The 19700-nt window shown below is 47.8% G+C and overlaps 1 long non-coding RNA gene across 1 annotated transcript in view; it reads right to left on the minus strand.

Moving 5' to 3' along the window:
* Positions 1–521: 521 nt before the first annotated feature.
* LOC134927843 (uncharacterized) overlaps positions 522–19700 on the minus strand; it is a 72717-nt gene continuing 53538 nt past the window's right edge. Inside the window, exon 3 of the long non-coding RNA XR_010177751.1 lies at positions 522–585. This is a non-coding gene — a long non-coding RNA (uncharacterized LOC134927843). The remainder of the gene's footprint in view (positions 586–19700) is intronic.

The raw sequence follows: 19700 nt of genomic DNA on the forward strand, positions 1-19700 counted from the left end.
TGCAATCGTCTCTGCCTGATTGACTGGCAGAGGCGGTCCCGGGGCATGCCAATGGCATTAGAACGCCGATGGCGCGGTCCGGACAATGGAGGCGTGTCCGGACCATTGGGGGGGGGGGGGGGGGGCTGCGGCGGCTGCGTGACGTCACATGCAGCCTCTGCGACCTGAGAGTAGCGGCCTGCCAGCGCGCAGGAGCTGCGCTGACAGGGAGCTACTCGTCAGATACAAAAGCATCATCACCGTGCGATGCTTTTGTACCTGTGCGGAGGGGAGGGGGGGGGGAGGGCCTAACATGCGGGGCGGACTAGCCCTGTGCTGGTCATCCCCTTGCATGTCTGTGAAACTGATCGTAGATGTGCTACATTTAACACATCTACGATCAGATCTGAATTAGGCAAGGTGGACTTCAAGCGATGACACGTATTTTATTTAGAAAAATCTCTATAGTTTGAGGAAAAGACATTTTGATTGTGAATTTGAGAACATAAAATGTGAAACATGATAAAAGTATGTATAGTTTCTTACCTCTTTGTTATCGCTCAAGTTTTTGTTAAATTCCTGTTCTATTAGTGTTTTTTTCCCCATCTGTAAAGTACATAACGGTATATGCTGACACTAGGCAATTGTTAATAATAATAATAATAATAATAAGATTTTAAACCTACCGGTAAATCTATTTCTCCTAGTCCGTAGAGGATGCTGGGGACTCCGTAAGGACCATGGGGGCATAGACGGGCTCCGCAGGAGATAGGGCACCTAAAAAGTACTTTGACTATGGGTGTGCACTGGCTCCTCCCTCTATGCCCCTCCTCCAGACCTCAGTTAGAGAACTGTGCCCAGAGGAGATGGACACTACAAGGCGGGATTTAGAAATCCAAGGGCAAGATTTATACCAGCCCACACCAAGCATACCATGTAACCTGGATCATACAAAACCAGTTAACCGTATGAACAATAACAGCAACGGTCCAAGACCGATGTCAACTGTAACATAACCGTTATTTAAGCAACAACTATATACAAGTCTTGCAGAGTTTCCGCACTGGGACGAGCGCCCAGCATCCTCTACGGACTAGGAGAAATAGATTTACCGGTAGGTTTAAAATCTTATTTTCTCTTACGTCCTAGAGGATGCTGGGGACTCCGTAAGGACCATGGGGTTTATACCAAAGCATCCAATCGGGCGGGGGAGTACGTATGACTCTGCAGCACCGACTGAGCAAACGCTAGATCCTCATCAGCCAGGGTATCAAACTTGTAGAATTTAGCAAAAGTGTTTGACCCCGACCAAGTCGCCGCTCGGCAAAGTTGTAATGCCGAGACGCCTCGGGCAGCCGCCCAAGAAGAGCCCACCTTCCTAGTGGAATGGGCTTTAACCGAATTTGGTACCAGCAATCCAGCCGTAGAATGAGCCTGCTGAATCGTATTACAGATCCAGCGAGCAATAGTCTGCTTCGAAGCAGGTGCGCCACAATCTTATTGGCAGCATACAGGACAAACAGAGCCTCTGTTTTCCTAATTCTAGCCGTCCTGGCTACATAAATCTTTAAGGCCCTGACTACGTCCAGGGATCTGGAATCCTCCAGGTCACTTGTAGCCACAGGCACCACAATAGGTTGATTCACATGGAATGAAGAAACCACCTTAGGCTAAAATTGCGGACGTGTTCTCAATTCAGCTCGATCCACATGAAAAATCAAGTAGGGGCTTTTGTGTGACAAAGCCGCCAATTCTGACACTCGCCTTGCTGATGCCAAGGCAAACAACATGACCACCTTCCAAGTAAGAAATTTCAACTCAACCTTGTTAAGCGGTTCAAACCAGTGTGATTTTAGGAACTGCAACACCACGTTGAGGTCCCACGGTGCCACTGGAGGCACAAAAAGGAGGCTGGATGTGCAGCACTCCCTTTACAAACGTCTGGACTTCTGGAAGAGGAGCCAACTCCTTCTGAAAGAAAATCGAGAGGGCCGAAATCTGTACCTTAACAGAGCCTAATTTCAGGCCCATATCCACTCCTGTCTGTAGGAAGTGGAGGAAACGACCCAGATGAAAATCTTCCGTAGGTGCATTCTTAGTTTCACACCAATACACATACTTTCGCCAGATACGGTGATAATGCTTAACCGTCACCTCCTTCCTAGCCTTTATTAAAGTAGGGATGACCTCTTCCGGAATCCCCTTTCTCTGACGTCCTAGTGGATGCTGGGTACTCCGTAAGGACCATGGGGAATAGACGGGCTCCGCAGGAGACTGGGCACTCTAAAAGAAAGATTAGGTACTATCTGGTGTGCACTGGCTCCTCCCTCTATGCCCCTCCTCCAGACCTCAGTTAGAATCTGTGCTCGGCCCGAGCTGGTTGCACACTAGGGGCTCTCCTGAGCTTCTAGTAAAGAAAGTATTTGTTAGGTTTTTTATTTTCAGTGAGATCTGCTGGCAACAGACTCACTGCTACGAGGGACTAAGGGGAGAGAAGCGAACCTACCTGCTTGCAGCTAGCTTGGGCTTCTTAGGCTACTGGACACCATTAGCTCCAGAGGGATCGAACACAGGCCCAGCCTCGGTCGTCTGGTCCCGGAGCCGCGCCGCCGCCCCCCTTGCAGAGCCAGAAGAACATCCTGAAAATCGGCGGCTGAAGACTCCGGTCTTCATTAAGGTAGCGCACAGCACTGCAGCTGTGCGCCATTGCTCCCTATGCACACCACATACTCCGGTCACTGATGGGTGCAGGGCGCTGGGGGGGGGCGCCCTGGGCTGCAATTAGAGTACCTTACATTGGCAAACAGCACATAATATAGTCTAAAACACTATATATGTGCAAAAATCCCCCGCCATAATATAAATATAAGAGCGGGAGAAGTCCGCCGAGAAAGGGGCGGGGCTATCTCCCTCAGCACACTGGCTCCATTTCCTCTTCACAGCTCCGCTGGAAGACAGCTCCCCAGGCTCTCCCCTGCAGTTTCCAGGCTCAAAGGGTAAAAAAGAGAGGGGGGGACACTAAATTTAGGCGAAAACTGTATATGTAAAGCAGTTATGGGGAAAAATCACTTTGCGTTAGTGAAGATCCCTGATTCAATAGCGCTGTGGTGTGTGCTGGCATACTCTCTCTCTGTCTCCCCAAAGGACTTTGTGGGGTCCTGTCCTCAGTCAGAGCATTCCCTGTGTGTGTGCGGTGTGTCGGTACGGCTGTGTCGACATGTTTGATGAGGAGGCTTATGTGGAGGCGGAACAGGTGCCGATAAGTGTGATGTCACCCCCTGCGGGGCCGACACCAGAGTGGGTGGATATGTGGAAGGTATTAACCGACAGTGTCAACTCCTTACATGAAAGGCTGGATGACGTAACAGCCGTGGGACAGCCGGCTTCTCAGCCCGTGCCTGCCCAGGCGTCTCAAAGACCATCAGGGGCTCAAAAAAACGCCCGCTACCTCAGATGGCAGACACAGATGTCGACGCGGAGTCTGACTCCAGTGTCGACGAGGATGAGACATATACACAATCCACAAGGGGCATCCGTTGCATGATTACGGCAATGAAAAATATGTTACACATTTCTGACATTAACCCAGGTACCACTAAAAAGGGTATTATGTTTGGGGAGAAAAAGCAGCCAGTGTTTTTCCCCCCATCAGATGAGTTGAATGAAGTGTGTGAAGAAGCGTGGGGTTCCCCCGATAAGAAACTGGTAATTTCTAAAAAGTTACTGATGGCGTACCCTTTCCCGCCAGAGGATAGGTCACGTTGGGAGATATCTCCTAGGGTGGATAAGGCGCTCACACGCTTGTCAAAAAAGGTGGCACTGCCGTCTCAAGATACGGCCGCCTTGAAGAAGCCTGCTGATAGAAAGCAGGAGGCTATCCTGAAGTCTGTATATACACACTCAGGTACTATACTGAGACCTGCAATTGCTTCAGCATGGATGTGTAGTGCTGCTGCAGCGTGGTCTGATACCCTGTCAGATAATATTGATACCCTCGACAGGGATACTATTTTGCTAACTATAGAGCATATTAAAGACGTCGTCTTATATATGAGGGATGCACAGAGGGATATTTGCCGGCTGGCATCTAGAATTAATGCAATGTCCATTTCTGCCAGGAGGGTATTATGGACCCGGCAGTGGACAGGTGATGCTGATTCTAAAAGGCACATGGAGGTTTTGCCTTATAAGGGTGAGGAATTGTTTGGGGATGGTCTCTCGGACCTCGTATCCACAGCAACAGCTGGGAAATCGACATTTTTACCTCAGGCTCCCTCACAACCTAAGAAAGCACCATACTATCAGGTACAGTCCTTTCGGCCTCAGAAAGGCAAGCGGATCAAAGGTGCTTCCTTTCTGCCCAGAGGCAGGGGGAGAGGGAAAAAGCTGCACCAGACAGCCAGGTCCCAGGAACAAAAATCCTCCCCTGCTTCTACTAAGTCCACCGCATGACGCTGGGGCTCCACAGACGGAGCCAGGTGCGGTGGGGGCGCGGCTCCGGAACTTCAGCGACCAGTGGGTTCGCTCACAGGTGGATCTCTGGGTTCTACAAGTGGTATCTCAGGGATACAAGCTGGAATTCGAGACGTCTCCCCCTCACCGTTACCTCAAATCAGCCTTGCCAGCTACTCCCCAGGACAGGGAGGTAGTACTGGCGGCAATTCACAAGCTGTACCTCCAGCAGGTGATAATAAAAGTTCCCCTCCTTCAACAGGGACGGGGTTACTATTCCACAATGTTTGTGGTACCGAAACCAGACGGTTCGGTGAGACCCATTCTAAATTTGAAATCCTTGAACACTTATATAAGGAAGTTCAAGTTCAAAATGGAATCGCTCAGGGTGGTTATTGCAAGCCTGGAAGAGGGGGATTACATGGTATCACTGGACATCAAGGATGCTTACCTACATGTCCCCATTTACCCACCTCACCAGGTGTACCTCCGTTTTGTGGTACAGGACTGCCATTACCAATTCCAGACGTTGCCGTTTGGTCTGTCCACGGCACCGAGGGTATTTACCAAAGTAATGGCCGAAATGATGATACTCCTTCGAAAGAAGGGAGTTGTAATTATCCCGTACTTGGACGATCTCCTTATAAAGGCGAGGTCCAGGGAACAGTTGTTGGTCGGAGTAGCACTATCTCAGGAAGTGCTACAACAGCACGGCTGGATTCTGAATATCCCGAAGTCGCAGCTGGTTCCTACGACTCGTCTGCTGTTCCTGGGTATGATTCTGGACACAGAACAGAAGAAGGTGTTTCTCCCGGAGGAGAAGGCCAAGGAGTTGTCATCTCTGGTCAGAGGCCTCCTAAAACCAAAATAGGTGTCGGTGCATCACTGCACGCGAGTCCTGGGAAAGATGGTAGCTTCTTACGAGGCAATTCCATTCGGCAGGTTCCATGCACGGATCTTTCAGTGGGATCTGTTAGACAAGTGGTCCGGATCGCATCTTCAGATGCATCGGCTGATCACCCTGTCCCCGAGGGCCAGGGTGTCTCTGCTGTGGTGGCTGCAGAGTGCTCATCTTCTCGAGGGCCGCAGATTCGGCATACAGGACTGGATCCTGTTGACCACGGATGCAAGCCTCCGAGGTTGGGGGCAGTCACTCAGGGAAGAAACTTCCAAGGACAATGGTCGAGTCAGGAAGCTTCCCTACACATAAATATACTGGAACTAAGGGCCATTTACAATGCCCTAAGTCAGGCAAGACCCCTGCTTCAAAACCAGCCGGTGCTGATTCAGTCAGACAACATCACGGCGATCACCCATGTAAACCGACAGGGTGGCACAAGAAGCAGGATGGCGATGGCAGAAGCCACAAGGATTCTCCGATGGGCGGAAAATCACGTGATGGCACTATCAGCAGTGTTCATTCCGGGAGTGGACAACTGGGAAGCAGACTTCCTCAGCAGGCACGACCTCCACCCGGGAGAGTGGGGACTTCATCCAGAAGTCTTCCAGCTGATTGTAAATCGTTGGGAAAGGCCACAGGTGGACATGATGGCGTCCCGCCTCAACAAAAAGCTAAAAAGATATTGCGCCAGGTCAAGGGACCCTCAGGCGATAGCTGTGGACGCTCTAGTAACACCGTGGGTGTACCAGTCGGTTTATGTGTTCCCTCCTCTTCCTCTCATACCAAAGGTACTGAGGATAATAAGAAAGAGAGGAGTAAGAACTATACTCATCGTTCCGGATTGGCCAAGAAGGACTTGGTACCTGGAACTACAAGAAATGATCTCAGAGGACCCTTGGCCTCTGCCTCTCAGACAGGACCTGCTACAGCAGGGGCCCTATCTGTTCCAAGACTTACCGCGGCTGCGTTTGACGGCATGGCGGTTGAACGCCGGATCCTGATGGAAAAGGGCATTCCGGTTGAAGTCATTCCTACGCTGATAAAAGCTAGGAAGGATGTGACAGCAAAACATTATCACCGCATATGGCGAAAATATGTTGCTTGGTGTGAGGCTATGAAGGCCCCAACAGAGGAATTTCAGCTGGGTCGATTTCTGCACTTCCTACAGTCAGGAGTGACTATGGGCCTAAAATTGGGATCCATAAAAGTCCAGATTTCGGCCCGGTCTATTTTCTTTCAAAAAGAACTGGCTTCACTGCCTGAAGTTCAGACGTTTGTCAAGGGAGTGCTGCACATTCAGCCCCCTTTTGTGCCTCCTGTGGCACCTTGGGATCTCAACGTTGTGTTGGATTTCCTAAAATCACATTGGTTTGAGCCACTTCAGACCGTGGAGCTAAAATATCTCACGTGGAAAGTGGTCATGCTATTGGCCTTAGCTTCGGCTAGGCGTGTGTCAGAATTGGCGGCTTTGTCATGTAAAAGTCCCTATCTGATCTTCCATATGGACAGGGCAGAATTGAGGACTCGTCCCCAATTTTCCCTAAGGTGGTATCAGCTTTTCATTTGAACCAACCTATTGTGGTGCCTGCGGCTACTCGGGACTTGGAGGATTCCAAGTTGCTGGACGTAGTCCGGGCCCTGAAAATCTATGTTTCCAGGACGGCTAGAGTCAGAAAAACTGACTCGCTGTTTATCCTGCATGCACCCAACAAGCTGGGTGCTCCTGCTTCTAAGCAGACTATTGTTTGCTGGATCTGTAGCACGATTCAGCAGGCTCATTCTGCGGCTGGACTGCCGCATCCTAAATCAGTAAAAGCCCATTCCACGAGGAAGGTGGGCTCTTCTTGGGCGGCTGCCCGAGGGGTCTCGGCTTTACAACTTTGCCGAGCTGCTACCTGGTCGGGATCAAACACGTTTGCAAAATTCTACAAGTTTGATACCCTGGCTGAGGAGGACCTTGAGTTTGCTCATTCGGTGCTGCAGAGTCATCCGCACTCTGCCGCCCGTTTGGGAGCTTTGGTATAATCCCCATGGTCCTTACGGAGTACCCAGCATCCACTAGGACGTCAGAGAAAATAAGAATTTACTCACCGGTAATTCTATTTCTCGTAGTCCGTAGTGGATGCTGGGAGCCCGTCCCAAGTGCGGACTCTCTGCAATACGTGTATATAGTTATTGCTTAACTAAAGGGTTTTGTTATGAGCCATCTGTTAATGAGGCTCATTTATTGTTCATACTGTTAACTGGGTATAGTTATCACAAGTTGTACAGTGTGATTGGTGTGGCTGGTATGAGTCTTACCCTGGATTCCAAATCCTTTCCTTGTAGTGTCAGCTCTTCCGGGCACAGTTTCCCTAACTGAGGTCTGAAGGAGGGGCATAGAGGGAGGAGCCAGTGCACACCAGATAGTACCTAATCTTTCTTTTAGAGTGCCCAGTCTCCTGCGGAGCCCGTCTATTCCCCATGGTCCTTACGGAGTACCCGGCATCCACTACGGACTACGAGAAATAGAATTACCGGTGAGTAAATTCTTATTTTTTCGCTAGGATTCGCCGTTCAACCGCCATGCCGTCAAACGTAACCGCGGTAAGTCTTGAAATACGCAGGGCCCCTGTTGCAACAGGTCTTCCCTCAGAGGAAGAGGCCAGGGATGTCCCGTGAGCATCTCTTGTAGATCTGAGTACCAGGCCCTTCGAGGCCAGTCTGGGACAACGAGTATCGTCTGTACTCTTCTTTGCCTTATGATCCTCAACACTTTTGTGATGAGAGGAAGAGGAGGAAAACACGTAGACCAATTTGAACACCCACGGTGTTATTAGAGCATCTACAGCCACTGCCTGAGGGTCCCGAGACCTGGCACAATACCTCAGAAGTTTTTTGTTGAGGCGTGACGCCATCATGTCTATTTGAGGAGTTCCCCAAAGACGTGTTATGTCTGCAAAGACTTCTTGATGAAGTCCCCACTCTCCTGGATGGAGATCGTGTCTGCTGAGGAAGTCTGCTTCCCAGTTGTCCACTCCCGGAATGAAGACAGCCGACAGAGCGCTTACATGATTTTCCGCCCAGCGAAGAATCCTGGTGGCTTCCGCCATCGCGACTCTGCTTCTTGTCCCGCCTTGGCGGTTCACATGAGCCACTGCTGTGACATTGTCTGATTGAATCAGAACCGGTAGGTTTCGAAGAAGACTCTCCGCTTGTCGAAGGCCGTTGTAAATGGCCCTGAGTTCCAACACATTGATGTGTAGACAGGACTCCTGGTCTGACCAAAGTCCCTGAAATTTTTTTCCTTGTGTGACCGTTCCCCATCCTCGGAGGCTCGCGTCCGTGGTAACCAGGATCCAATCCTGAATTCCGAACCTGCGACCCTCCAGCAGGTGAGCACTTTGCAACCACCACAGGAGAGACACTCTGGCTCCTGGGGACAGAGTTATTTTCTGATGTAAGTGCAGATGGGACCCGGACCACTTGTCCAGAAGGTCCCATTGAAAAGTCCTTGCATGGAACCTTCCGAAGGGAATAACCTCGTAGGCCGCCACCATTTTCCCCAGAAATCGAGTGCATTGGTGAACTGACACCCTTTTCGGTTTTAGCAGGTCTCTGACCATGTTCTGGATGTCCTGGGCTTTCTCTATTGGGAAGAAGACCTTCACTTGTTCCGTATCCAGTATCATACCTAGGAACGGTAGTCGAGTTGTCGGAATCAACTGTGACTTCGGTAGATTTAGAATCCAACCGTGTTGCTGGAGCACTCTCAGAGAGAGCGCCACACTGCTCAGCAATTTCTCTCTTGATCTCGCTTTTATCAGGAGATCGTCCAAGTATGGGATAATTGTGACTCCATGCTTGCGCAGGACCACCATCATTTCCGCCATTATCTTGGTGAAAATCCTCGGGGCAGTGGAAAGTCCAAACGGCAACGTCTGAAATTGGTAATGACAATCCTGTACAGCGAATCTCAGGTATTCCTGATGGGGGGCATATATGGGGACATGAAGGTACGCATCCTTTATGTCCAGAGACACCATAAACTCCCCCTCCTCCATGTTGGCTATTATCGCTCTGAGTGATTCCATTTTGAATTTGAATCTTTTTATGTACAGGTTTAGGGATTTCAGATTCAAAATAGGTCTGACCGAACCGTCCGGTTTCGGGACCACAAATAGGGTTGAGTAGTAACCTCTTCCCTGCTGGTGCAGGGGAACCTTGATTATCACTTGCTGTATACACAGCGTTTGAATTGCAGCTAACACTACATCCCTTTCCGATGTGGAAGCTGGTAGGGCCGATTTGAAAAATCGGCGCGGGGGCACCTCCTCGAATTCCAGTTTATAACCCTGGGAAACTATTTCCAACACCCAGGGATTCAGGTCTGATCTGACCCAGGCCTGACTGAAAAGTCGAAGACGTGCACCCACCGGTGCGGACTCCCTCAGGGGAGCCCCAGCGTCATGCTGTGGGTTTTGGAGCAGCCGGGAAGGACTTTTGTTCCTGGGCACCTGCCGAAGCAGGTGCTCTTTTGCCTCTGCCCTTACCTCTGGCAAGGAAAGAGGATCCCCGACCTCTTCTGGGCTTGTGCGACCGAAAGGACTGCATCTGATAGGGTGGTACTTTCTTTTGCTGTTGGGGAATATATGGTAAAAAAATGTATTTACCTGCTGTAGCTGTGGAAACCAGGTCCGTCAGCCCATCCCCAAACAATACATCTCCCTTATAGGGTAGTACTTCCATATGTTTTTTGGAATCCGCATCACCCGTCCATTGGCGAGTCCATAAGGATCTTCTCGCCGAGATAGACACGGCATTGGCCCTAGAAGCTAGCAATCCAATGTCCCTTTGAGCATCCCTCATAAATAAGACTGCGTCTTTTATATGGGCTAGAGTTATGAATTATCCATATTATCAAAGTGATCTGTCAGCTCATCTGTCCAAGCTGCAATTGCGCTACACACCCATGCCGACGCAATTATCGGTCTTAGCACAGCACCCGTATGAGAATAAATACACTTTAAGGTAGTTTCTTGCCTGCGATCTGCAGGGTCCTTAAGGGCCGCTGTGTCAGGAGACGGTAGCGCCACTTTCTTGGACAAGCGCGTCAGGGCCTTGTCCACAGTGGGGGGTGATTCCCAAATCTCCCTGTCCTGTTTAGGGAAGGGGTATGCCATATAAATTCTTTTGGGGATCTGCGGTCTCTTTTCCGGAGTCTCCCAAGCTTTTCCAAAGAAATCATTTAATTAATGAGATGTGGGAACATTAATAATCTGTTTCTTTCCCTTAAACATGTGTACCCTTGTGTCGGGGACCGAGGGTTCATCCTCAATATGCAACACATCCCTTATTGCCACAATCATACACTTAATGGTTTTAGTCACCCTAGGGTGCAATTTTACTTCGTCATAGTCGACACTGGAATCAGAATCCGTGTCGGTAGTAGTGTCTTGTGTTAAGGGACGCTTTTGAGACCCCGACGGGCCCTGTGAGTCGGTCCAATCCGAGGATTGACCCCCTGATGTCCCCCCTAATTCAGCCTTATCAAGCCTTTTATGTAAAGATGCCACACTTGCATTCAACATATGCCACATGTCCATCCAATCCTGAGTCGGCACAACTGACGGGGACACACCACTCATTTGCTCCACCTCCTCCTTGGAGAAGCCTTGCGCCTCAGACATGTCGACACACACGTACCGACACCCCACACACACAGGGATTAACCTATAAGGGGACAAAACACCAACCAGGCCCTTAGGAGAGACAGAGAGAGAGAGTATGCCAGCACACACCCAGCGCTTAAAAACACTGGAATATATATGACCAGGTAGCGCTTTTTATATATATAACCTTAATTCCCACTCACTGCGTCGCCAAAGTGCCCCCCTCCTCTTTTTTCCAGCGTGTGAAGTTCAGCAGGGGAGAGATCAGGGAGCCAGCGTATCCTCATGCAGTTTCTGTGGAGAAAATGGCGCTGGTTAGTGCTGAGGATCAAGCCCCGCCCACCCGACGGCGGGCTTCGGTCCCAGTAATTCTATATAAAAAATGGCGGGGGATTTTAGGATTTACTGTCCCACAGCCTAATCCTGCTTTATATTGCCAAAAAATGAGGAAACTTGCTGCCCAGGGCGCCCCCCTTCCCTCTGCGCCCTGCACCCTTCAGTGCCTGCTTGTGTGTGTGTACTGGGAGCAATGGCGTGCAGCATACCGCTGTGCGCTTACCTCATGAAGATCTGATGTCTTCTTTGCCTTCTCATACTCACCTGGCTTCTATCTTCGGCATCTGTGAGGAGGACGGCGGCGCGGCTCCGGGACGAACCCCAGGTGAACCACCTGGGGTTCGTCCTGTGTTCCGACTCCCTCTGGAGCTAATGGTGTCCAGTTGCCTTAGAAACAGTGCCCAACTTGACAAGCCAGCTCTTCTTCTCTCTCCTCAGTCCCACGATGCAGGGAGCCTGTTGCCAACAGGACTCCCTGAAAATAAAAAACCTTACAAATTCTTCAAAACAGAAAACTCTGGAGAGCTCTCTGCATTGTACCCTTTCTCCTCTGGGCACAGAATCTAACTGAGGTCTGGTGGAGGGGCATAGAGGGAGGAGCCAGTGCACACCCATAGTCAAAGTTCTTTTTAGGTGCCCTATCTCCTGCGGAGCCCGTCTATTCCCCCATAGTCCTTACGGAGTCCCCAGCATCCTCTAGGACGTAAGAGAAAATAATAATAATAATAATAATAATAATAATAAATCATCATCATCATCATCATCATATTGAGGATTATTTTGAGCCAATTAATGTCTTCTATTTTTCTGTATTTTTTTACAGGTAGGATTTTTAGGCAGTTTTTAGAATCAGCCTAATATGACTGGATGTCATATTTCAATCCATGATTTGTTTTATTATTAAGTGACTCAGTGCAGCTAGTGAACTAATTACTACAGATCAATAACTATTTATCCAATTAATGGAATTGTTGCCATTACTGTGAGTAGTTGATAGTTGCAATTAAAAACATATATTTATCAGCAGTTCTGGGTCTAGTAGTGATACAACCGTGTTAAAGAAATATATATTTTTTTACGTGAACAGGAGAACAGGACACATTGCTAGCAGAGCCATAGCTAGGCATTTTATGCCCAGGAGTAGAGACCGAGCAGTACCCCCCCACCCCCCATCCCAGTGAATACCATACTAAACTAAGACAGTCCCAGTATCCCCCATATTAAATGGAGACCATCCCAGTGTCCATCATACTAAACAGTGACCATGCCCGTATCCTGCATACTAAACAGAGAGAATCCCACTGACCACCATACTAAACAGAGAGCACTCTCAGTGACCGCCCGCCCTCCCCACAAACCCACTACTCTTCTTTGAGTAAACAAAGCTTTGTTTTTTTCCAACAACTCCACCAGCCTGCCTCCATCATCGTCCACCGCTGAATAATAGTGCTGTGCTGCGGCTCTGTGACAGTCCCAATTTTTGCGGGGGAGCTGAAAGTTATATGGTATCTGCAAACCTGTACATTTATAACACTGCTGTAATCTTAGATGGGCTGGAGGCTGAGGTGTAAGTGAGCTGGCCGCAACAGTGCATGGTCCACAAGTCAACAGTCCCTATCTGAACTTTATTTATTTATTAACAGTTTCTTATAGAGTGCAGCAAATTCCGTTGCGCTTTACAATTGGAAATAACAATGGTATAACAAACTGGGTGATAACAAACAGTCATAGAGGTAGGAAGGCCCTGCTCTCAAGCTTACAATCTATAGGGAAATAGGCATGTATACACAAGGAAAGGTGCTATCTATTGCATAGTTGTCTACCAGATTGCAAAGGTTCTTGGTGGGCTGTATGATATGGTCATACAGCAATGATGAACCGGGGTCGAGAGGAAGGGAAAGTGAAGAATGAGAAGACATGTGAGGATGTGTGTGGACTGTGCAGAGTGGATGCAATTTGATAGGAAGTTTTATGAAAGTTATGTAAGCGGCTCTGGAATTTGATATGCTTGCCTAAAGAGTTGAGTTTTCAGGGAACGCTTGAAGGTTTGGAGACTGGAGGAGAATCTTATTGTGCGTGGTAGGGCATTCCAACTTTCCCTATGTGAGAACGCCCGATTACAGCCTCTCAAACCACTAGTGGGGATGAGATTGATTTGTGCACGACTTTGCATTGCTCATAGTTGCATATTCTCAGTTCCTCAACGTGCGCGCAGTGCAAAAACACACACAAGTTACGCTCAGCAAACAGGTGCCCTCCCAACTCGGCACCAAGCCCAATTATGTGTGATCTCCTATTGCTCATATAAAGTATATAATAAAGCAATAAGACCTTCCCAAACAAACACCCCTTCATAAGCAATGCACAGTTAAATAACTCAAGCAGCCATCCATGGAGAAATGGCAGTGTTATATATCCAGAAGATAATGACAAGTCACAGTATTACTTACTGGAGATTCTAATCATCATCTGAGAATTGTTAGTTCTAAACCCTGTCCTTTCACCAGTCACTTTGCAGAGCTGGAACATTTTGGCTTCTGCGTGACACAGATTGGTAGTGACAAGAATTGCTCTGTTTCATTTCAGTGTGAGAACCAGAAGGAAAGATCTCTCAGTAATTTCAGTTTTGTTCCAGAAATCACTTAAAAACTTATTGAGAAGTATTAAAGGTGTCAGCACCAGGGCCAGGACACGCCAGATAGAATAAAAGCTTTCTTTTCTTAGTAAGGGACTTGTTGTCTAGTCACCATTTTCAGCTGTGCCAACTATTCAGCTTGTCAATGCCCTTCTTTTAAGAATCTCTGCATCTTATTGACTTGTATAAGATTACTTCTCTGCTGTTGGAAAAAAGAATACTGTTGGTTCTTTTGCTGCTTTCTTACTGCTTGGTTAATAAAACTATATAGGCACATACATTTCAATGGACGCGTTCCATATTAACTGTGTGAAGTCGGTGCCTAGTAGGCAGTTAATGTGAGATGTGAATGAAACGATTGAAGTGCTCAACAAGAAGTAAGTTGAGACGTTTTATTCATAATTAGAATATAATGGCCTAATTCATGTCTATAAGTAATTGCACAGTTGCAAGGAAGCAGCTGTGCAATTCTGTTTCATTAAAATGCAAATGCAGTAGGAGGAGTCTGTAGTTGATAGAAGCCTCCTCCATGCATTCACGATATCTGAGTGACACATCTGAGGACGCAAATTTGGATCACCATGGTGACTCGCAAAGTTTTAGGGCACTGGTCAGCTTATACTTAGCCTGTCTGTCAGATCTAGACACCCAGGTCTGGTAAGTCTGCATCCGTTAATGCAGACCATGGACCCAACACGCCTACAAATCGTGGCCAACATGCCCCCATTTTGTAGAACGGTGCTGGGTGCAGCCACTGCTCTGCTGCCTAAGTGCCTCAGAGAACTGTAGTGGAGAGAACCAGGGAAGAGGTGGAACATGAACAGGGCCGGAATGACCCTATTGCAATTGGTAAGCAGCAGCAGAAAGTTGAGTACTAGCACACAGGGTAAGCAGTGGATATGTGGATGGCACTGGTCATTCACCAATGAAAGTTCAGGAGAAGACTATGCTACATCAAGACCTCCCCCCCCCCCCATCCAATCCTCTAGATCCATAGCTGTTACATAATTTGTACCCAAGCAAAATTTATACCTGCCAATAAGCACACTAATTCAAAGGAAACCAAAAAGATCCCCAGTGTGGTGATTACAAAGTACCTTTTTGGAAAAGCCTCCTTTCATATAACACATCAGAGCTAGTCAGCTTCTTTTAAGGTCCACTATCTATGCCATCTGGACCTGTGCCTGGACACTTACATATCTACTATATAGATTTTAAGCTTCAGATCAGCTTTCCGTAAACACGGGACTCAACGTACAGATCTCATTGCATTTATCTTCAGTGGCCACTTGTGTAGTGTCGGATGAAACAGGACTCCCGGAAGTCTCATAGCAGAGACATACTAAGGTATTGCAGAGACATACTGTAAGTTTGGAATTCTGGTACATGTACTTATTGGGTTGATATTTTCTTACATCATTTTAACATTGTGCTGGATTGCCGTTGCTTCATGTCTATTGAGACTCTTTGTTCCTTTATTAATAGGGATATCGCCCTCACCTATTTTGAATGTTCAGTACATATATGTATTTAATAGGATATGATTCTGTATTTGTATTACCATATTTGTTGCTGATCTATTCAATCGATATTTGCTGTATGATACCCATATTGGCAGGGCCGGATTAATCCTTGGGGAGGCCCAGGACACTTAAGACAGCGGGGCCCGGGGGAAGGAAGGTGTACATTAGATAATGAATATCTTGCAACATGACCCATTTCAGGAGGGACAAAATGCTATCTACCTGGATTTCCCTCATAATATAACCTGTGTTGAACGTTTTATTTGATAAGAAAGGTGTTTCAACAGAGATGATTAGAATCGTAAATTAAGAAGGAAGTCCAGTTAGAGAGCATTTTGTACTTCCTGGGATGGGTCATGGTGTGAGGTATGGATTGTGTATATTACAAATAAACCAAAGATGTATTCTAGATTTAAGCTAATAGTTCAATAAAGCCTGGGTGCTGTTTATAGTGTCACCTAAATGAAAGACAACTATTTTATAAAGTTTTCATTAGATAAGTGGTTACAAAGGACCCCGATACCTGGGTCACTTGCAGCTCTCTCCTCTCTCCTTTGGTCTGGAACCTCCGTCAGTACTCATAAAACCTGACAGTCATGTGTGTCTGCCTGAAATGCATACTGTCCTACTCACATTGTGGCAACCTGGTTTTGCTGCTGCACAAGAGGGAGAGCTAGTGATGTCAGTGTGCTCCAGCCGAGGGGCCCCTGCCTGGGGTTGGAGTGCAGTATGCTCCCCCCCCCCCCCCTTAATCTGGCTATGCATATTGCTTTTATTTGTTAAAACATACCTTGGTGATTTAAGTGATTTGGGGATAAATGTATTGTAGTAGCACAGATCATGCCGCTATAACACTTCCTGCTTTTCCTCATTACCGAGGTGAAGCAGGAAGGGACATTGACAAGATGTATTAACATCTTGTCTGCCAAAGCGGGGGAGTGAAAACTCCCCCGTCCGGAGATGCCTGTCCGAGCACACAGCGCATCAGCCGTTCATTCATGCCAACACATACCGGCGTGCTAACTTATAGATAGCAGCGCTGATATGGACAGGGGCGCTAAGCATACCTGTCATGTACCACAAACCGGCACACTCATACATGGGGAGCAGCATAGCGCACATAACGTGCACGGATATCGCTCCTTCCTCATAACGATGGATGATACATTTACCCCTTTATGCCTTATCAATTATTTTCTACTAGTGTAAAGGTTACCAAATGCAGTCCTCAAGGCACCCCAACAGTCCAGGATTTAGGTATATCCATGGCTCAGCATAGATAGTTAAATCAAATTGACTGAGGTGCTAATTAAGTCACCTGTGGCCAAGCATGGATACATTTAAAACCTAAACCGTTGGGGTGCCTTGAGGACTGCGTTTGGGAACCCCTGTTCTAGTGCATTTCACACTTTATGTGACCAAATGGTCTTTTGGGTGTTTTAGTGAGTTTACATAATATATCATTGTGAAATATACAAAAGGTACCAAACACAGTCCTCAAGGCACCCTAACACTCCAGGTTTTAAGGATAACCAAGGTTGGGCACAGGTGGCTTAATTAGTACCTCAGTCAATTTGATTTAACATCTGCGCTGAACCATGGATATATGTAAAACCGTTGGGGTGCCTTGAGGACTGCGTTTGAGGGGGATCATTCTGACCCGTTCACACGCAGCGGTTTGTCGCTGCGGTGCAAACAGGTCCGGAATGCGCAGCCGCAGTGCGCGTGTGTGGCGTTGCGCCGGGTAACGGCACGTCCTACGAAGGAAGCGGTCGCAGAGCCGACCGCAAAGAAGATTGACAGAAAGAAGGCGTACCTGGGTGAAACCGGACCGTTGGAGACCGTTTTCGGGGCGTGGAGAAGAAAACGCAGGCGTGTCCAGCAGAACAGAGGGCGGATGTCTGACGTCAAAGCCGGCTCCAGCACCGCAGAGATCATCGCACAGGGTAAGTATGTCCGGGGATAGTCTACTTTTGCTTAAATTTTTTTTTAGCTTAGCAGGGCTGCACAAGCGGTCGCAGCCCTGCTAAGCTAAAATACACTCCCCCATAGGCGTGGACTAGTTGATCGCAGCAGCAGCAAAAAGTTGCTGGCTGCGATCAACTCAGAATGACCACCGAGATTCTCTGGTATATACATTTATAACACCTGTTTTTTTCTTTTTTTAATGTTCTCATTATTGCCTACTTTCAGCAATTTCAAAAGTTTAAATTATAGTTTTGTATTTTCTGTTTGATTGAACTATCGTCACCGTGCTTGGTGAGCTACATAGTTACAGTTCCTGGGACCAGGGCTGCCATCAGAAATGAACAGTGATGGAACCAGTGGATTTTGTCTTGCAATTTCTGGATTTTGGCCCTCATTCCGAGTTGTTCGCTCGCAAGCTGCTTTTAGCAGTTTTGCACACGCTAAGCCGCCGCCTACTGGGAGTGAATCTTAGCTTATCAAAATTGCGAACGAAAGATTAGCAAAATTGCGAATAGACACTTCTTAGCAGTTTCTGAGTAGCTCCACACTTACTCGGCAACTGCGATCAGTTCAGTCAGTTTCGTTCCTGGTTTGACGTCACAAACACACCCAGCGTTCGCCCAAACACTCCTCCGTTTCTCCAGCCACTCCCGCGTTTTTCCCAGAAACGGTAGCGTTTTTTCGCACACACCCATAAAACGGCCAGTTTCCGCCCAGAAACACCCACTTCCTGTCAATCACATTACGATCACCAGAACGAAGAAAAAACCTCGTAATGCCGTGAGTAAAATACCTAACTGCATAGCAAATTTACTTGGCGCAGTCGCACTGCGGACATTGCGCATGCGCATTAGCGACTAATCGTTCCGTTGCGGAAAAAAAATAACGAGCGAACAACTCGGAATGACCCCCTTTGTCCGCTGATAGGAAGAGTCTCTGACATTGAGAATCCAGTAGTGCTCCCAGATGTAACAACCTTTTGGCTGGTATGAGAGAGGACTTCTTCCAGTTGATAAACCATCCATGACATTGTCAGTTGTAGGTGTCAGTGTATGACCTCCTTCAAGTTGGCCAAGAGCAGTAAGTCATCCAGATCAGGTAGTATCTGTACTCCCTGACGACGTAGCTGTGCTGCCATAACTGCCAAGACTGTGGTAAATATTTTGGGCGCTGTAGCAAGCCCAAATGGCAGAGCCTAGAACTGAAAGTGTTGGTCGCAGATAGCAAACCGCAAGTATCGCTGATGTGAAAGAGAAATAGGGATATGCAGATATGCATCCTGTATATCCAGATACTATAATGTCCTCAGGCTCCATAGCTAGGACAATGGAGCTAAGAGTTTCCATGCGGAACTTGGGAACTTTCACAAATCTGTTGAGAGATTTGAGACTGAGGATAGGTCGGTGAGACCCGTTGGGCATGTGCACGAGAGAGAGGAATAATAGCCCTTGCTGCATTGAGACTTAGGAAAATAGGATTTTAATTACCTACCGGTAAATCCTTTTCTCGTAGTCCGTAGGGGATACTGGGAATCAATTTAGTACCATGGGGTATAGACAGTCACACTAGGAGCCTTAGGCACTTTAAGAATTTGATAGTGTGCGCTGGCTCCTCCCTGTATGCCCCTCCTACCAGACTCAGTCTAGGAAACTGTGCCCGAGGAGCCGGACGTACTTTGAGAGAAGGATATAGAAAAAGGAAAGCGGTGAGATTACGAACCAGCACACATAAAACAAGAGGAAAGCCATGCTAACCAAACTTGAAACCAGGAACAGCAACAGCTGAACCAAACAACATTACTGAACCAAGTAACAGTGCAGGAAGAACGAAGCACCGGGCGGGCGCCCAGTATACCCTACGGACTACGAGAAAAGGATTTACTGGTAGGTAATTAAAATCTTATTTTCTCTTACGTCCTAGGGGATACTGGGAATCCATTTAGTACCATGGGGAAGTACCAAAGCTTCCAAACCGGGTGGGAGAGTGCTGAGGTTCCTGCAGAACTGATTGACAAATCTGAAGGTCCTCAGAGGCCAAGGTATCGAACTTGTAAAACTTTACAAACGTGTTCGAACCTGACCCAGTAGCTGCTCGGCAGAGCTGTAAAGCCGAGACATCCCAGGCAGCCATCCAAGAAGAACGCACCGACCTAGTAGAGTGGGCCGGTACAGATTTTGTAATCGGCAAGCCTGCCGTGGAATAAGCATGCTGGATAGTAAGCCTGATCCAGCATGCAATTGACTGCTTTGAAGCAG

Source organism: Pseudophryne corroboree, chromosome 1, assembly GCF_028390025.1.
Source record: "Pseudophryne corroboree isolate aPseCor3 chromosome 1, aPseCor3.hap2, whole genome shotgun sequence".
Lineage (NCBI taxonomy): Eukaryota > Metazoa > Chordata > Amphibia > Anura > Myobatrachidae > Pseudophryne > Pseudophryne corroboree.